The sequence below is a fragment of the Lygodium microphyllum genome, chromosome 18 (assembly GCF_053477565.2).
Source record: "Lygodium microphyllum isolate KBCC chromosome 18, Lygodium_microphyllum_v1.1.10, whole genome shotgun sequence".
NCBI lineage: Eukaryota > Viridiplantae > Streptophyta > Polypodiopsida > Schizaeales > Lygodiaceae > Lygodium > Lygodium microphyllum.
The window spans coordinates 59,790,026-59,803,788 of NC_141152.1; the positions used below are offsets into that span (position 1 = coordinate 59,790,026).

The 13,763-nt window shown below is 41.7% G+C and overlaps 1 protein-coding gene across 2 annotated transcripts in view; it reads left to right on the forward strand.

Annotated features, from left to right (window-relative positions):
• TTL (transthyretin-like protein) overlaps positions 1 to 13,763 on the forward strand; it is a 40,403-nt gene that overhangs the window by 1,621 nt on the left and 25,019 nt on the right. The window lies entirely within an intron of this gene.

The window sequence follows — 13,763 nt, forward strand, 5'->3', positions numbered from 1 at the left end:
TATCACCATCCCTTTATACCTCTTCACCCCTTTACTTCGTCATCAACACCCTGGATGAGAGGTTGAGATAGTCTTTTGTTTTGTGATGTTGGATTTGACCCTTTCTTTTATTTTTCCCCTTGGCCACAATTACTCCATTGATAACCATACTTCGTTTGATACTTTGGCCTCTCTAGGGTGGCCCTTTGGACTCCCAAGCTAAGGTAACCATCGCCTTTGTAGTCTTGGTAGGTTCTTAGGCAGCTGTTGTACACCCATTGATCAATGCCATGGTTGCTTTGGGGTGGGACATCTTGGGATAAAACAAAGGGTGAGCTTGCAGTCCCTTTTTGCTATCAATTTTGGGTGCGAGAGAGATTGCTAAGCGAAAAAGTAACATTCCTCATTAAACCTTAATTAGCTCATTAAAATAGTCTTAAAACTCAAAGATTACCAAAGTTTCTGTGTTCCATAAGCAAACACTCCAACTTTGGGACAAACTATATCTCTACTTGCATTTTTTTGTTTTTGGCTGTATGTAAGTTGGGCGATAGTATTTTCAGGATTTTCTCAATGAGTTTTCATTGTAATCTTTCCTTGTGATCCTTTGTTGGCTATGTTTAATCAGATTTTGCCTTCTAGCAGCACTTGTGTTGTGATCAATTGTCTATCCATTGCTTGTGAACTCATGCATATTGTAGTTTGTGTGTCCCATTGTGGCAAGGACACTCGTCTTGGAGGAGAAGTGCTAGCAAGGGCACTTCCCATTTAAGCCCAAGTCCAAGGACACCACAGAGTCCGTCTTCGTACACTTGTTTGATGTGGAGGATATGACACTTGCTTCTTCTTCTGAGCAGAAGCCTTAGCTTGTGGACTTTGACCAAAATCCTCTATGTACAAGATTCAGGTTTTAACCTCTTGTCTGTTTATGGTCTTACACAACTAGCTACTCAAGCCATCTTTACCCAGGATGCGGTGATAGTGGAGGATGCATCTTGAGGTGCTACTCTTTGGATAGTTACATAGGACATAGGAGGGTGGACTATATATACTCACAACCCTTCTTGCGTAGTCCGCACACAAGCTTGGATTGCGTTGATATCCTTGTTATGGGCATTTAAATCTTGATGCTATTTTTGATGAGCTTCTCAAAAGAAGATCTATGTTCCAGCTGCTTGAGGGGTAAGCAACATAGGCAACCTCATCCATAGGTTGCTACCTGGAGGGCTTCGACACCGCTTGAGTTGGTTTATATCGACCTTTACAAACTTATGGACATAGCCTCTCTTGGAAAGGCCAAGTACCTCATGCTGATTGTTGACAACTTTAGTCGTTATAGAGTGACTTTAGTCGTTATATGTGGTTCTACTTCTTGGAGTACAAGAGTAAGACGTACTCCTAGTTCTGTGAGTGGAAGATGTTTGCAGAGACGCAAACTTCTTTCAAATTTCACGGTGTCTGAGGAGACCACAGTGGCGAGTTTTGTTCTAACCTATTTTCTCAATTTTTCATGGAACACGGTATTTGGATGGAGTATTCCCATTTGAACATACCCAATGGGACCATCTGTGAAATGGCCCGAACGATGTTGGTGCATATGAGTCTTTCCCATTCCTTATAGGTTGAGACAGTGGCTACCGCGGTATATATCTGCAACAGGTTCTCTACTTCGCATTGCAGGATATGAATCCCTACCAAGCTTTCTTTGGGAAAAAGCCTTCAGTTTCCCATTTTCACATCTTTGGGTGCAAGGCATATATCCATGTGGATAAGAAAAAAAGAGAGAGCAAACTTGACCCTAGGTTGAAGAAGCTTATCTTCACGGGTACAACATGACCATAAAGGGCTATTGGCTCTATGATTCAAAGACATGAAAGATTGAGGTGAGCAGGGATGTGATCTTTGATGATTTTGTGGCCTCTGACAGTTTGATTGATGGTTCTTCGTCACCAACCCTCCCCCCTCCTCCCCCCCCGCCCCCGCCCTCGGGCCCGTGCGCCAAAAACTATCGGCTCCTCCTCTTCATTCCAGGTTACCCCTTCGCACCCCTTTCTCGTTTGCGACTCCTTCCTCTTTTTTCTCTTCTCTCTCACCTTCTCCCCTTCCACCCTTGATGGTTCCCTCGTCTACTCCATCATCATGGAGTGTTTCTATCCTTTCCTTGTCTCCTTAGGTTTCCTTTGGGGGGATTGAGCCGTCAGAAGGGGTGCCTTCTTCATTGGATAAGGAGGATTTACCATCCCTTAGTGATAGGGAGTCCCTTTCACAAATAGGCGCTTTACAGGTACTGAAGGCCTCAGTTTCCTTTGCAGCAAGTTGAGCCTATACCATTCTTTGGTGGTATCAGAGGTTCATGCATTATTTAGGGGTTACTTGGTTCCCTTAGATGTCTCTTGGTCCACGTAGATTGGCCAAAATTCAATCCTAGTGGGATAGTTTCACTTTGCATGAACTATGCCCTTATGTCACAAATTTTTCAGGACCATGAGCTTGTGAGAGTGCAATGGAAGAAGGAACACGAACGTAGAGAGGAGATAGTAGGAAGATGAAGGAAGAAACAAATCTGCATTGATTGAAATAAATGTTGAATGCAATTGGAAGGACCGATCAGTCCTTGCACATAGCTTGAGGTGTTAGTGAGGGCACTAGATCAGGTTGGAAATGATGACGGCAATAGTAGCATTGGAGACGGAGGAGTAAAGGAAGAAACAAATCTGCATTGACTGAAATAAATGCTGAATGCAATTGGAAGGACTGATGGAACCGGCCTTCCTTCTTGGAATGGGTGGTGATAACCTGATTTAAGAGTTAATTACAGCAATAAATAAATGCACATAAAATGAAATACACACTTTACCATAACATTCTTGGATAGTAGACACCCTGTTGGCCCCAAAATTGGCGCCCCTTGCGGTATTTCTTTAGCTTTCATTCAATTGGAAGGAGTACAATTTGAGATTCTTTAATCTCCTCTTGCTAACCAATTGCTCTTGCTGTTATAAATGACCAGCAAGCCTTTTGGGTCATTTGCCCCTTGATTCACCCAGGACTTCTTTTCCAATTTGACCCTTGGCTGGCCAAATGCTGCCCCAAATCAATTTGGGATGGGCTGGCTCCTGAAATTCCTTGATAATCTTCAATTATCAGCTGCTGATTTCAGTCCCTTGAGCCTTCAATCTTTGGCATGGATCCCAAGGTGCCTGCTAAACCCTAATTTCTGCTGTGAATTAGGGTTTACTGCAGAAATTACAGATCAGCCCTCCAAAATGGCTGAGATTTCCTCCGAATGGCTGAGAATTGCTGAGAATGGCTGAGCATAGGCTGAAGGAGATGAGAGAATGCTGTAAAGAGAGAAAATTTTGAGATTTGTCGTGAAGAACTAATCAAAATCAGTTGCTGCCCTGTTGTACCAACCGCAAATGGATGCACCAACAACAATAGGAGCATCAGAGACTGTGATCTTCAGGAGAAAGTGAATCGGCAGCAATTGTCAGCTTCCCAAGGTCAAGAATATACAATCTCCATCACCAAAATGGTCTCCAATGGCTGGGAATTGGCCCCAAAAGCTGACAGCAACAGCCCAACACCTCTTTCCAACAGCTTCAAATGAAAAAACGGGATTTCCCTCTAGAGCCCTTCAGCCCTATTTAGCCTTTCCTCTACTTGCATGGGAAAGTTTTGCCAAGTGGTAGCTTTCTTAATCCATTTTCAGCAATTTTTAGCAATTTAATTAATTTTCAGAATTAATTAATTCTGAAAATTAATTCAGCCCTTAATCCATGCCCAGAAAATTGACCTTACCCATCCAAAAATTAATTGGCTAGGCCATTTGCAACCCAAAGTGGTCCCATGCATTAATTAACCCTTGGACAAGCATTAATCCATTAATTAATGCCTAGTCCCTAGTGTCACCACTGACACTTAATGGCCAATTAATGGTCCTAGGGGCAAACTGATACCAAAATTCACCTAGAATCTAACAAGTGTAACTTGTTACAACTTTTGCCTTTGACACCCATCTTTTTCACAGGGTCCTTCGGCCTTCAACTATGAAAAAGTAGCTTGCACCTCACATGTGCAACACATGTGCATCTTTTAATTGCACATTTGATTAATCCTTTAATCAAATGTCAATTAAGCATAAGCAAAGCATCAAATTTTCACGTCCTTGTGATAGACCACCCCCTTGAAATCCTTGCAATCGTCCTCGATTGCACTGTAATGTGTCAAAGTAAACAATACTGCACTGGAATTTCCACAAGGCATCATAGTCAACACAACATTGGACACTATGTCAGAAGTGGAAGCATAAACATGTGCTGAAATAAACTGCTGAAACACAAGACAAAAAGAGAAAAGAAAAGAACACGATACAGATGAGAACTCAGATGTATGCACCGGAAATGGAATCCATATATCTGAACACGAGACAGTCGCATACAACAGTCAGTCACTGGGTGCGTGGGCACTGGCACTGGCATTGGCTTTGGCTCCTCTCTCCACAGAGTCTGCAGATGGTGAAGATGATGATGATGATGCTGACTGAGGAGGAGCCACTGAGTATAAATAGGCTGAAAAAGTGGGGAGCAATAATGCTGGTCGGACAGCATTAATGCTGGCCGACTGGTGCATAAAAATGCCCCAATGACATAAAATGCCATACCAGAAAAATACCTAATAAAAATGCCCAGCCCAGATCAAGCTCAGACTCACACATGAGTTGACAAATACTCTGCTAACACACTATTGGCTAACTATCTCATATGTCCACCATTTGTTGAAAATTTCCAGCCAGCATAAACATAGCATAAAGCTCAACAATAGTTCAGAACTATTGCTAGAAACTCATCAGATGCATCCTAAACTTTTGTTTCTCAACAATGCTGACTACACAACTATAGTAAAGCATAAACCGAGCCAAAACCATGGCTGAATTATCAATGGCATTCAATACACATGTTGCTATCCATAGAACCAGCTGAATACCATTGAAACTAATGATCATACATTGAAAACCAGCACTCGGTAATCGGTCTCTCATGATCATAACCTGATGCAAATGTACAGTTTCAGAGCTGCAGTAAAAACCATACCCATTTGCATATATACCACAGTGACTAGTACACTGAATAGTGACCTCATGGTAGACATACTGTCAGCACAGTACCTTGGATGCATGCTGAATACATCTGAGATCCACTATACACGAGAGCAGTCCATTCTTGGAGGAGTGGAAGTGCTACATCTCCCTCGAGTATCAGGTGGTACTCTGGACCCTTGCCTTGCTGAACCTGAAAGAGCCCGATCCAAAGTCGGCTCTAATTGAAAGGCATCAAGGTAAAGCTGCAACAACTGAGGATGGTCTGCCAAGTCATCCTCTTCGATCCATTTAGCACCCATTGGTGAACAGTTGTGAAACTTTACCCAATAGCTTATGGAAGCTTTACCTTTGACATTTTCTCTTTATGTGCCAAAATCTGCTCGGATACCAATATCTCATTCAGCTCCTTTACATTGGACTGAATTTCAGCAGATACATCCTTAGGCACATCAGCATAAAAAGGCCTCAACAAGCTCACATGAAAGGCATAGTGTATCCGCTAGTGTAGAGGCAATTTCCATGACAGCCAGCATTAAACGGAGCATTTGCATGACCAGCACTTATTTCTTGAGCCCCAAAAGCACGACGGGGTACCGATGCTTGCCCATATGCATGATTTTGCACACCAGGCATCATACCGATGCCGCCATATATCGGATTATGCATTCCATGAGATGTACCCGAGTACATTGGGTTATGCAAGCCATGCATTGGTTGCTGAAAGTTATGGGGAGGTGTGCCATACATTCCCACATTCGGTAGCTCACCCACCATAGCATGAAAAATCGTGCTACCACCAAAGTAAGCTGGCTGCCCCAAATTCTCATGCAAACCTTACTGTCCAAAAACCATAGGATTAGCATTTACATCATGAACTTGCATTTGCATTTCTTGCCCAACTGGCACCAACTGCTTTTGACCATGAGCATCTTTAGGAGCATCTTGAGAAGGCTTTGGCTTGTTCTTTGGTGCATTTGACTGTCCCGAAGTTCTAGAAGAGGATTTTCTCTTCTTGCCCTTGTTGTCCTTCGTAGGAGTGTTCAAAAACCGAGTAAACTGAGGATCTTTTGCCAATTCAGCAAAGATATTGGCTGCTGCCCTCATTCGATTCTTGAATGCATCATCGAATTCCATTTCCTCTTGTTGATCATCATCCTCTTTCTGCATCGAGGGTCCAACATCTTGGCCTTCAACCACATTTTCAGTATGTTGTCCATGATTCGTGCCTTGTCCAAGATCAGGCATTGCATTTCCTTCTTCCCCATGTGAATGTGCATCATGAGAGGCATCATTACTGCTTGATTGCATCCCACTGTATGAAGACATCTTGCTGTAATTTCTCAGCTGAGCACAAAGATCAACACTAGAACAAAGCTTTGGCTTGCAATCAGGTGCCTCGAGCCCACTAAATCAAGAGATTTGATGTGTTTCGGCAACGGAACCATGGAACCAGCCTTTCTTCTTGAAATGGGTGGTGATAACCTGATTTAAGAGTTAATTACAGCAATAAATAAATGCACATAAAATGCAATACACACTTTACCATAACATTCTTGGACAGTAGACACCCTGTTGGCCCCAAAATTGGCGCCCCTTGCAGTATTTCTTTAGCTTTCATTCAATTGGAAGGAGTATAACTTGAGATTCTTCAATCTCCTCTTGCTAACCAGTTGCTCTTGCTGATATAAATGACCAGCAAGCCTTTTGGGTCATTTGCCCCTTGATTCACCTAGGACTTCTTCTCCAATTTGACCCTTGGCTGGCCAAATGCTGCCCCAAATCAATTTGGGATGGGCTGGCTCCTGAAATCCCTTGATAATCTTCAATTATCAGCTGTTGATTTCAGTCCCTTGAGCCTTTAATCTCTGGCATGGATCCCAAGGTGCCTGCTAAACCCTAATTTTTGCTGTGAATTAGGGTTTACTGTAGAAATTACAGATCAGCCCTCCAAAATGGCCGAGATCTCCTCCGAATGGCTGAGAATTACTGAGAATGGCTAAGGATAGGCTGAAGGAGATGAGAGAATGTTGTAAAGAGAGAAAATTTTGAGATTTGTCGCGAAGAACTGATCAAAATCAGCTGCTGCCCTGCTGTACCAGCCCTAAACGGATGCACCAACAACAATAGGAGCATCAGAGACTGTGATCTTTAGGAGAAAGTGCATCGGCAGCAATTGTCAGCTTCCCAAGGTCAAGAATATGCAATCTCCATCACCAAAATGGTCTCCAATAGCTGGGAATTGGTGCCAAAAGTTGGCAGCAACAGTCCAACACCTCTTTCCAACAGCTCCAAAATGAAAAAACGAGATTTTCCTCTCCCTTCAGCCCTATTTAGCCTTTTCCCTACTTGCATGGGAAAGTTTTGCCAAGTGGTAGCTTTCTTAATCCATTTCCAGCAATTTAATTAATTTTCAGAATTAATTAATTCTGAAAATTAATTCAGCCCTTAATCCATGCCCAGAAAATTGACCTTGCCCATCCAAAAATTAATTGGCTAGGCCATTTGTAACCCAAAGTGGTCCCATGCATTAATTGACCCTTGGACAAGCATTAATCCATTAATTAATGCTTAGTCCCTAGTGTCACCACTGACACTTAATGGCCAATTAATGGTCATAGGGGCAAACTGACACCAAAATTCATCTAGAATCTAAGAAGTGTAACTTGTTACAACTTTTGCCTTTGATATCCATATTTTTCACAGGGTCCTTTGGCCTTCAACTGTGAAAAAGTAGTTTGCACCTCACATGTGCAACACATGTGCATCTTTTAATTGCACATTTGATTAATCCTTTAATCAAATGTCAATTAAGCGTAAGCAAAGCATCAAATTTTCACGTCCTTGTGACAACTGATCAGTCCTTGCACATAGCAACCTGCAAAAGATGATGGCTAAAGTGAGGAGGGACCAACTATAAATAGCTGAAGTCCCCCAAATCTAGCCAACTTGCATGAAGGCCCAAGGGGCCTTAAATATGGCCGACTTGTTGAAAAAGACCATAGGGCTGTAATAAATGCAATTCGATTGCATGGAAAAATGTGACATAATGTCATGGCATCGTCGATAGTTTAGAAGTAGATAGGCATTGGTGGGAGGTGTAAACCGATTGACAAACATAGGGAAAGGGCCTAAAGCAAGAGAAATGCATACTAAAATGCTAGAGTTCCCATGTCTTTGTCAGACTTTGATAGGAGCTCACAACCAGGAGATGATAGATTGACAATAATAAAATTGACAAGCTAACACCCCTCTCAGATCTTGGGAGTGTCTGAAGGCCCAACAATCTCATGTGATGAAGCAAAGAAGCCTTGGGCAAAGGCTTTGTGAACAGATCCGTTGCATTGTCCTCAATAGGATAGTAGGCCATTGGTAACTCAAAATCCACAATCCGCTCTCAAACATAGTGGCATTGAACCTTGATGTGCTTCATGTGAGCATTAAACACCTGGTTCTTTGCTAGAGCGAGGGTACTTTGGTTGTCTATGCATAGCTTCGTAGGCCATGTTTGTGGAAATACAATCTTTGCCAACAAACGACAGAGCCAAATTGTCTCCATAGCTATAGAACAAAGGGCATGATACTTGGCCTTTGTAGGAGAAAGGGCTATAGTAGGTTGCTTCTTACTGCTCCAAGAGATAGCTCGTGATCCAAGGGAGAAGGCATAACTTGTAGTGGACCGTCTCGAATCTACATCCTGCCTAATTGGAGTCACTCCATCTAGAAAGAGTGGCCTCCTCTCCATACATGATCTTGTAGGATTGAGCCCCTTGTAGATAGCATAGAATGTGCAAAGTGGCTCACTAGTAAGCTTGAGAAGAATTTTTGATGAAAGAAGATAACAAAGCCACCACAAGAGAGATGTTTGTCCGAGCATGGATCAACTAGATCAAAGATCCAACAAGGCACCTATAATGGGTGGCATCGCTAAGGGGATCTCTTGTTGCCATAAGCTTGGACTTGGGGTTCATGGGGCAAGAAATAAGCTGACACTTGGCCATACCAAACTCTAAATTAATCTCCAATCCAAGGAAGAAGTGTAGGATCCCAAGATGTGTCATGTCGAACTCTTGGCCCAAGATTTGCCAAGTCCGATCAACCTCTTATGTGTTGCTCCTTGTGATAATGAGGTTATCAATATACTAGATAACCAAGACGCACTTATCCTCTACAACCTTGTAGTAAAGGTCGGGGTCATGATTTGATCAATGGAAGCCATTGTCTAGGAAGAATTAATCAATTCGTTGATACCAAGCCCTTAGAGGGTCTTCGACAACATGTAAACATGGTCCTCCTTCCCATGCACAAGAAAACTAGGAGATTGTGAGACATAAATCTCCTCCTCCAAGACGCCATTTAGAAAGATCGACTTTACATTCATCTAATAAACCGGCCAATGGTGATGAGTAGCTAAAGCCAAGATAGCTTGAATAGTGGACATCTGAGTTCTCGGTGCGAAAGTCTCAAAGTAATTCGAACCTGCCCATTGGGAGAATGCCTTGGCAACAAGCCCGATCTTATGCTTGTCCAAGGTCCCATTTGCAGGATACTTGGTCTTATAGACTCACTTCACACCAATTACCTTCCACTTCTTGGGACATAGAACCGACTCCCAAGTTTGGTTATGCGTGATAGAATTGAGCTCAACTTGCATAGCATTGTGCCAAACATCCTATGCAAGAGCCTTATCAACTGTAGTAGGCCCATGGTCCTGAAGATTTTGTTACGTAAGGGCATAGTTCATACAAAGTGAACTATCCTGCCGGGCCCAAAGCTTAGCTAACCTAGGTGGGCCAAGAGGTGTCTAAGGTAATTGGGTAATCCCTAAATCCTGCATAAGCCATTGATAGCACTGAGGAATGGTTATAGGTTCATCCCGTTGCGAAGGAGACCAAGAAGCCTCCGGTACCTATAAATCATCTACCTGTGGAGGGGATTCCCCCGCACTAAGGGAAGGTAGATTCTCCTCACCCAATGAAGAAAACTCCCCCTTTGATGGCTCAATCCCCCCCCCCCCCCCCCCGACCCGAGAAAACTTGAGGAGATGGGGAAGTGGTACCAATACTTGATGATAAAGTAACGGATGGAGGAGCCGTCAAGGATGGAAGGGGAAGGAGGGGGAGGAGTCCTAGACAAAGAAGGGGTGCCAAGGGGTAACTTGGAAGGGGAGGGGTTGATGGTGGGGGGAGGGGGTCAATCGAAGACAAAGAACCACGTGTAACAAAAGGCCACAGCCTCATTGAAGATCACATCCTTGGTCACCTGGATATTTTGAGTCTTTGGGTCTTAGAGCTGATAGCTCTTCATTGTCATACTATAACCAATAAAGATAAGTGTCTTCAACTTGAGATCGAGTTTGCTTTCTTTTCTTCTTGTCCATATGGATATATACCTCGCTTCCAAAGATGCGAAAGTGGGAAATTGAAGGCTTTTTCCCAATGAAAGCCTGGTAGGGAGTCATATCCTACAATGTCAAAGCAGATGACTTGTTGTGGATATGTACCACAGTAGCCACTGCCTCACCCCATAAGGAATGGAGAAGACTCCCATAGCACCTAGAAACGTTTAGAAACGAAACATAAAAAATGTGTCTCATAAGTTTCTTTCAAGAGGGGGTAAAATAAGAAACATAGGTTTTTTAATATAGGGATTTTAAAATAGGAGCCATGAGAATAGGAAAAGAGGGAAAAAGAGGACCAAGGCCAGACAACCGGTCATGGAAATGGGTTGGATGCCCAAGGAGAGAAGGGCATGTATAAAAGCTAAAAAGTGAATGGATAAGCTCATTCTTGGTGTATGTGCAAACTAAGGGCATTAGTTACAACATATGCACGTCTTAGTTAATACTGAATCATAGAATGGAAGTTTTGAATAAATGAATCCATGGTCCATTATTAACTTATATCAAAGTTAGTCTTTTGGACAAGCTATATTATGATTTAGACCTCAAACATTATGATTTATACATATCATACAAATAAAATTGAAATAAATGTGTAAATATCCAATGTACAATATGGATCGAGTCAAGGTACAACATTATGCTTCTCTTTCCAAAACGAACTAACAAAATGTCAAAATCTAGAATGAATCATAATATATCATAAATAACTCATAAATGAGACTCAAGTCGTATAAGAATTAACTCTCAAGACAAGAACACATACGACATTGATAGAGTCCAATAACTAAACAAAATCCCAAAAAATTAAGTCTCTCATCCAAAATCTTAAGTCCTCACGAGCAATTACTCATCATCATGATGTTTAATGTTTTCCAACAGTTTTTGTCAAGAAACCCATTTTTTAGGGTCACCCCAACCCAATCTTTAAAAAAAAAAAACTCTCACGTTTTTTACTGTTAGAAACGTTTTTTACATTAAGAAATGTTTGTAAGTTTTAAACTTAAAGAAATGCGTTTCTTTGATGCTAGGATTGTTGGTGACATTTGTTCAGTGCTTATTAGTGGTGTTGGCACTTTACCGGTATTATGAGACCGTACTTCGCACTCCCTTTTAGAGGTCCTACATGTTCCAGCCTTAGGCTTTCCATTCCTCTCAGTTTATGGTTTGACTAGACTTTGTACCCGGGTTGTCTTCATCAAGCAAGCCGTGTTTATTGAGGATTGTTCTTCAAGAGCTATTTTAGCAATGGATTGGCATGAGAGCAAGCTTTATAGGCTCCATTCCCCTTCTCTTATGTAGAGTCCTCTGCAGTAGTTGTCTATTACTACACGGGTTTTTACTTGTGTACCCCTCGACTCTTGTGCTTCATCGATCAAGCAAAATCTAGAACCTGACACATATTGCAGTGATCTCTGAACCATAAGTTGTAGACATTGAGTGCACAGGCCTCAGAAATTTTTTGGGGGTTCTCAAATGCAAGTGAAATTTTTGCTTGGATGAGCCAATTTCTTGGAAATTGTGCACTGTGGGACCCCAAAATTTGGGGCTTTTACAGAAATTGTGAAATTTCTGCAACATTAGCTCGCATTTGATGCTTGGGATGATGTATTTATGCAATTGGAGCAAATTCACTGCAGAAATTTTGGGGCTTTTCACATTAGTGATGTATTTTTGAGTCTTGTTGAGACTGGACAGTGAAATTTGCTGCAGATTCACTGTTGAGTGGGAGTCTTTATAGTTTTGGATGCTTCAAATGTTGAAAAAGGGCAGTTTCTCTTGGTACATGCATTGTTAAATACTCATTATGCAGTGAAACAGTGGTAAATACAGCATTTGGGTCATTGCGTTTGGGAATTTTGGTGATGTACTATTGAAGTGGGAGCTATCCATAATGCAAATGTATCAGATTTGATTCATGCACATGCTGTAATCAGTACTTGAGATTGAAATTTGCAGCTAAACATTTACTTCTTGGACACTTTGGAAGTACAAGAGTGTGTACTTGCTGTTACAATTCAAAAATCTTGCTATTGGCTGAAAGCATTCAGTCCGTTATTGCAGTTGTGTATTCTTGAAAATGGCTAGTAGTGCATCTACATTTGACACAAAGAATCTCTTTGAGATTCGTAAATTTGACGGGAATGGTTTTGATCTTTGGAAAGATCGTATGCAGGGTATACTCTTTCTAAAGGATTGTGATGATGCTTTAGAAGAACATAAGCTTGTTGCTTTGTTAGATGAGGATTGGGCTAAAATGAATAAAAATGCCATTACTTACATTAAAATGGCTGTCACAGATGACATCTTGGTTGATATAAAGGGACTTAATACTGCCTATGTAGTCTGGGAAAAGCTTAAGGCTACTTATGAGAATACAACCCCTGTCAATCAGGTACATCTCATGCGGAAGTTGGTCAACTTGAAGCTTGATGAGTCCAAACCTGCTTTAGAGAATTTGAATGCTTTCACTGGTATTTTGAGTCAGTTACAGGATGCAAGTTTGCCAGCTTTTGATCCTAAATTGAGGGCCATCTTCTTGCTCATGACCTTACCCGATTCATGGGAAGCATTGGTTGTGTCATTGAGCAATAATCCCAACTTGACATTTGATGGTGTGCGTGGTTCTATTTTGAATGAAGAGATTAGACGCAAGGCAAGTGGGAAAAACAGTGGATTAGCCTACAATGTAAGAGGAAGAGCTGAAAAAAGGTATAACGCTGCAAATAAAAACAAAAATCGCAGCAAAAGCAAGGAAAAACAACAAGATGTAACTTGTTATCAATGTGGTCGCAAAGGGCATAAAAAGCCAGATTGCAGGTACTTTAAAAGGGAACAAGAACGTAAGAAGCAGGCTAATGCAAAAGGCAAAAAGAATGACAAGGATGGCAGCTCTAAACCCAAAGAGATAGAGAAAGCAAATGTGGTATCTAGTGTTGTTATTGAGGAGATAGAAGATGATAAAGATGTTGATTTACTGGTTGCATTTTCAGATCCGCTTGCTATGACAGTGGAGGACATGTATATCACAAAAACAGATGTGATAGATGCTTTGTTGTCAGCTCATGATGGTTTGTCACAATTTTGGATTGTTGACAGCGGTGCTTCTTTTCATGTAACTCCATCTTTGGAGTGCTTTTCTACTTATGCAAAAGGTAATCTTGGAAAATTCTACCTTGGCAACAATCATGCATGTGATATTGAAGGAATGGGCACCATACACCTAGCTCTAGAAGATGATCAGGAATTGATTCTTCATGATGTTAGGTATGTTCCTGGCATCAA